At 33.7% G+C, this 5489-nt stretch overlaps 1 long non-coding RNA gene across 1 annotated transcript; it reads left to right on the plus strand.

Annotated features, from left to right (window-relative positions):
• The first annotated feature begins 310 nt into the window (after positions 1 to 310).
• Positions 311 to 798, plus strand: LOC309507167. The gene is made up of 2 exons (XR_014209064.1): positions 311 to 505; positions 539 to 798. It is a non-coding gene; the product is annotated as an uncharacterized lncRNA (long non-coding RNA).
• The last annotated feature ends 4691 nt before the right edge of the window (positions 799 to 5489 follow it).

Consider the following 5489-nt stretch of genomic DNA (forward strand, 5'->3'; position numbering starts at 1 on the left):
ATAAACAGATGCATATTTAAGCATCAAGAACGGAAAAAACATTAACACTGTCGGCTACATTGAGATTCGATCTCAGATCGCATTAAGCTCCGAGAGGCTATTGTTAATGCATTGACCACAGAGCTATCGCCTGAATAGCCTAGGTCAACTATTTTCTCTGTTTTAAAAGTTTGTTATATTCTTTTTTTTTTCTTTTTCTTTTTTTTTACATTGGCAATTTACTGTCTCGAAATTATGTGTCGACAAAAAAAAAAGTGTTTTTACAAGACCTTGTGCTGTTTATTATTATTATTATTATGTAGATGTTAATTCAGCCATTCTGTTGGATAAAAATTGTCCCTAATGTAAAATGGAAATGAATGGTAATTTTATTTTATAAATATAAAATATTTAATATAGGCTATAGGAGAAAAAAAACAATATAGTGTAGCAATATTTTAGAACTATCAAATCTCTCTGCATTAATAATAAAAAAGTAGCCCATGTTTGTTCGGGATTTGAACCCGTGTCATCTGAATTATTGAAACGTAAGTTATAGCCTACCACTCGGCCACGAATTTGTTTTGTTTTATTTTGTTTGAAATGTATGTTTACATATTTTGCTTTCGTTAATGTTAACCAATTCTGTTGTAGCATAATAGGCCTATATTTTTTCCCTAAAAGTTTGTTTTATTCTCTGCTTTGTTTGTTTATATTTTTACATATTCAATCAGTCTCATTTTTGTTCAAATAATGAAAAAAGTTTTTTTTTTTTTTTTTACAAGATCTAGCGCCATGTTTTTTTTTTTGTTTTTTTTTGTTTTTTTTTAAATAAACAGATAGGAAACTTACCTTTTAAAATGCCGCAGTTGCTGCTGTTTTGCCCTGTCACTTGCGCCACCCGGTATAGTCATTTCGCGAACGACTTTGAAATTCGACTGGTTTATTTTTGCTGCGGCAGTAGCCTAATAGGCATTGTGGTTGATTATTTATTAAAGAATTCAATTGATAATCATAACAACATGTAAGCCTATTTAATTCTGAATATAACAAAAATGCTTAAACCGATGACATCGGTTATAACTGCGAGTCCTGAAAATGTTTTAATTTTACGGTAAATTATTTTAATTTATTTCACTGTTATGTTTCAGTTAATAAATCTACAAACACATTAAAATAACACGAAGTAAATGACAAGTAACCTATTGACATAGTAGGGGTGGAGCCGAACCCGAATACGGTATTCGGAAAGCACAAATAATGTGTTTTTTACGAATACTTATTTCGAACAAATACTTTTAAAAATATTTGTATTCGGGAACAAGAAAAACTTTATATCAAAAAGCTACGTTTCCTCATGAGACATGGCGACCGGCGGTGCTGCTGATGTGGTGGCTGAAATATTTTGGATTAGGCTAATGTCACGTTGTCATAAGGGGTAGTTCACATAGCGCGTTTTTTGCGCGTGCAGATTTCAAATGTAGGCGCGCGGCAAGCGCGCTGCATAGCAACGACAGACGCCACGGGAGGGCAAGCGCTTGTGGAAAGGAGAAAGCGTGCGAACTGCGCTCTTCATGATTACGAAGTATCAGCAAAGAATTAATTGATTTCTAGCCCTTGCATTAGCTTTAGATATATTTATGGAGATGAGAAATGAAATAAAAAAGCCGTCATTTTGTCATTAATATCAGTCCGTCAGAAAAGCAGTTCTAGGCTTATTCTTGGCTGGATAACTCTTAGCAGGTTTAAAAAGCTCTTTTAAAATTAAATATGAATGCAGTTTTGGATTAAATATAAGTACAGTCAAGTCAAATAAAACATGTTTTATCTCCTGTTTGGTAACACTACAATAAGATACCATTCATTAACATTACTTAATGCGCATCTAACATCAACACATTGAGTGAACAATATATTTTTACAACATTAATGTTTGTGAATGTTATTTAATACAAACACTTGATTGGTCATGTTTGTTCACTTCATTCATTGTGCATTAAATAATGTTAACATAAATAATGTTAACTTTTGATTTTAAAAATGTATTTTTAAATGAACCCCAAGGAGAATAATTGCGACAGTATATAGCCTAACTATTGTTTATTGTTAGGTCATTTTATCTATTGTTATCTAACAAATGTAATATTAATGTAGTGTTTTTAATACTACAGTTTCCATCTTTGTAACCGTGATATAAACTTTAATATATGTAAATTTAATCTAAATTAAGCTTTACCGAAATTGTTACCGAGAACCGTGGATGTTCACAGGTATTGGTACCGAATACTGAAATTTTGGCACCATGACAACACTAGTAGCTCTGTTAGCTTGGTAATTTAGACAATATGCTGTTGACAGAGTAACATTAACGTAGGTAATGGCTGTTATGTTATTTTCTTTTCAATGACGTTCCTTGTTACATGTTCATTGCTGGATTTATGGAAAAACATCAACCAATATTGCATATCCATAATTATTATAATTGATATATAATTAAAGAATACTTACACTATAACGTAAATTAGAAGTGTAACGCAAAAAAATGGATTTTTACACCTATTTTGAAATTTACTCGAATACAAATACAAATACAAATACTTTTCCTCTCTCAACAAATACAAATACAGATACAAATACCGGCTGCTTTGCACACCCCTATGACATAGCCTTTCTAAATTATAGAAAAACTGGGCACACAATGTTAACGTGTGTCTACTTTGTTTAAATTTAATGAATTTGAATTCGTTTAACCACAATATTTATCTTGAATTTATCTGTGACCTCAGCTCAGATTACTGCCGCGGCAGATTACGTCATAAAGAGAATAAACTGACACTTTTCAAAGTCTGTGATTACAGCGCCACTCAGCGGTAAAAGGCAGCAAATACACATCCCAATTTTGCCGCCGCGGGAACGGCGGCGGTAAAAGTCTCATTCTGGTTGTCCACCATCTGTATATTGAGTTGAATTGATTGTAATGCCGGCAGATCATTTAAAAACATATTATACAAATAAATCTAGGGCTGCAACAACTACCTGAGGAGTTAGACAGTAATAGATAATGAAGACAATCAGCACAAATATTTGATCATGGATTAATCCGGTCCGCCATTAATCAACATCCACCAGTTTATTGCAGTGAAATCTGCATTTCTATGGACAAAACACATCTGGAAAACAGTGAGCTGCTGCGGGAAAAGTGCACGGCCCTGTCCTGAACATTAAAATGCATCAAACAAAAGCATACAATGTGGCTTGATGGATGTGTGTGCTGTCTAATGCGTTTGAGATGTGTTTTCCTCATCGCATAAGTTACATTTAATCTTTATACGTATCCCTAAAAGTATTTCTCTTTTGTATTAAGGCTCGTCCTGACAGCAAGCAAGTCTCCATTAAACAGATTATCCAGTTATTAAAATAATCATTACTTGCAACCCTGAATAATACACATAAAAAGTTATAATTGAACATAGGCTAAGCTAGTATGATTAGTCTGCAAAACTAACATCTAACACAAAAAAATGAGAAATGTTTATTTCAAGTCAAGTCAAGTATATTTGTATAGTGCTTTTCACAATACAGATTGTATCAAAGCAGCTTCACAGTATTAAATTAAAATAATACAACAAGGTTTGTTTCAAGAGGAATTTATTGATTGATACAATTAAATTAAATATCCCCAAAATATCCCCAACTGAGCAAGCCAAAGGCAACAGTGGCAAGGAACCGAAAAACTCCATCAGGTGACCTAATGGAGAAAAAAAAACCTTGGGAGAACCCAGGCTCAGTCGGGGGCCAGTTCTCCTCTGGCATTTATGAGCTAGAGGCCGGATTGTAGTTTGAACTGTAGGATTATATGAATGCCTGGCTGAAGAGATGCGACTTTATTTTAAACTGGGAGAGCGAGTCTGAGCAACGAACAGTATCAGGAAGACTATTCCAGAGTTTTGGAGCCAAATGTGAAAATGCTCTCCCTCCTTTGGTGGTTCTGGATATCCTAGGTATGACCAAAAGCCTTGAATTTAGTGATCTTAAAGAGCGCGATGGATTATAGGGTGATAGAAGATCCGTTAAATAGACTGGAGCTAAGCCGTTTAGGGCTTTATAAGTCAGTAGCAATACCTTGTTATTAATACGGAACTTTATAGGTAACCAATGCAGTGATGATAAAATCGGTGTTATATGACACCGATCTCTTGCTTCAGTTAAAAGACAATAAAGGTCATAACACACTGACTGCACAACATTCATAATAAAGCGATTTTGCAGGATTTATATTCAGACATATACACTGAATATAGCAGCAAATTGATTTTAGACAATTGCACTGGGTTTTAACTCTTTCCCCACCAGCGTTTTATACTTTTTTTTTTTTTTTTACGTTTTCATCCGGCGCCATCATTTTTAAAAAACTTTCATGGCCCCTAGAATATTTGGTTGTATGAATATCTGAACAGTCAGTAGGCCTATATCAAAAGAAAGAATAGAGCCTCTGCTTTTAAACAACAAACCAACCATTTTATTCTAGCTTCATGTATTTTTTATCAACACGGTGGGTAAGTTTCATTTAAAAAGCAATATTTTAAAACAAAAAGCTGTGAAAATTACCTGTTAGCCAAAGAGTTCGTCCAGATGGGATTCAGAACGATGATCAAAACACAGATCAAGTCTATAAACACCCCTAAAGCTTCGATTAGTCCTCGTCATTTCATTCAGAAACATTAGTCAGTTTTGATTTATATGCTGTTTAATGTTTGATGATGGCGTTATTTTACATGTGCGTCAGCAATGCTTCTATCGCTCATTTCTGCTTCTCTATTCACTTGTTTCTAGACCCAGAGATTATACACTCTTTCAGAAGATGTGTAATTACACTAACGCCAGTGAAAACATGGATTTCCATCAATGATGGGGAAAACAGAGCCCTACAAATAAGTATAAGACACTGCATGGTAAACATTAGAGCTGGGTATTGACACAAATTTCACAATTCGATTCGATTCAGTATTGATTATTTTGGATATCAGGGACAATACATGGCAAATTTTCTCAAGGAAAACAAATCTCTTAACTAATGCTGTAAACTATGGGAGTCAGTGGTAGCCTATAGGCTTCATTAGCCTACTATAATATTGAAGGTAAAATTTTACTGATTTGTATACAAACACTTAAATTACACTTGTATTTATTTTTATAATAATAAAGTTATATGAAATATAAACATTTAAATGGTGGCTGTCATAAAAACCTGCCAGATTTATTCAAACATCAAAATTGAATAACATTAAAAATTATAATGAATATGTAATATAGTGCATATATTGAACAAAATGCTCCTCTCTAGAGTTAATTCTTCTCGCTGACTGACGAGTTTATGGTCACTGGATATGGTTTTTCTGAGGTAAATGTGACGTTACATGACATTGTTTACAAGCTGATTTACTGACGTCTTTCCACGGTTGAAACACTGATTGGGCGATTCCATGTCACATGATACAGACTTCGATAAG

Source organism: Leuciscus leuciscus, assembly GCF_965113295.1.
Source record: "Leuciscus leuciscus genome assembly, chromosome: 10".
In the NCBI taxonomy this organism is placed as follows: domain Eukaryota; kingdom Metazoa; phylum Chordata; class Actinopteri; order Cypriniformes; family Leuciscidae; genus Leuciscus; species Leuciscus leuciscus.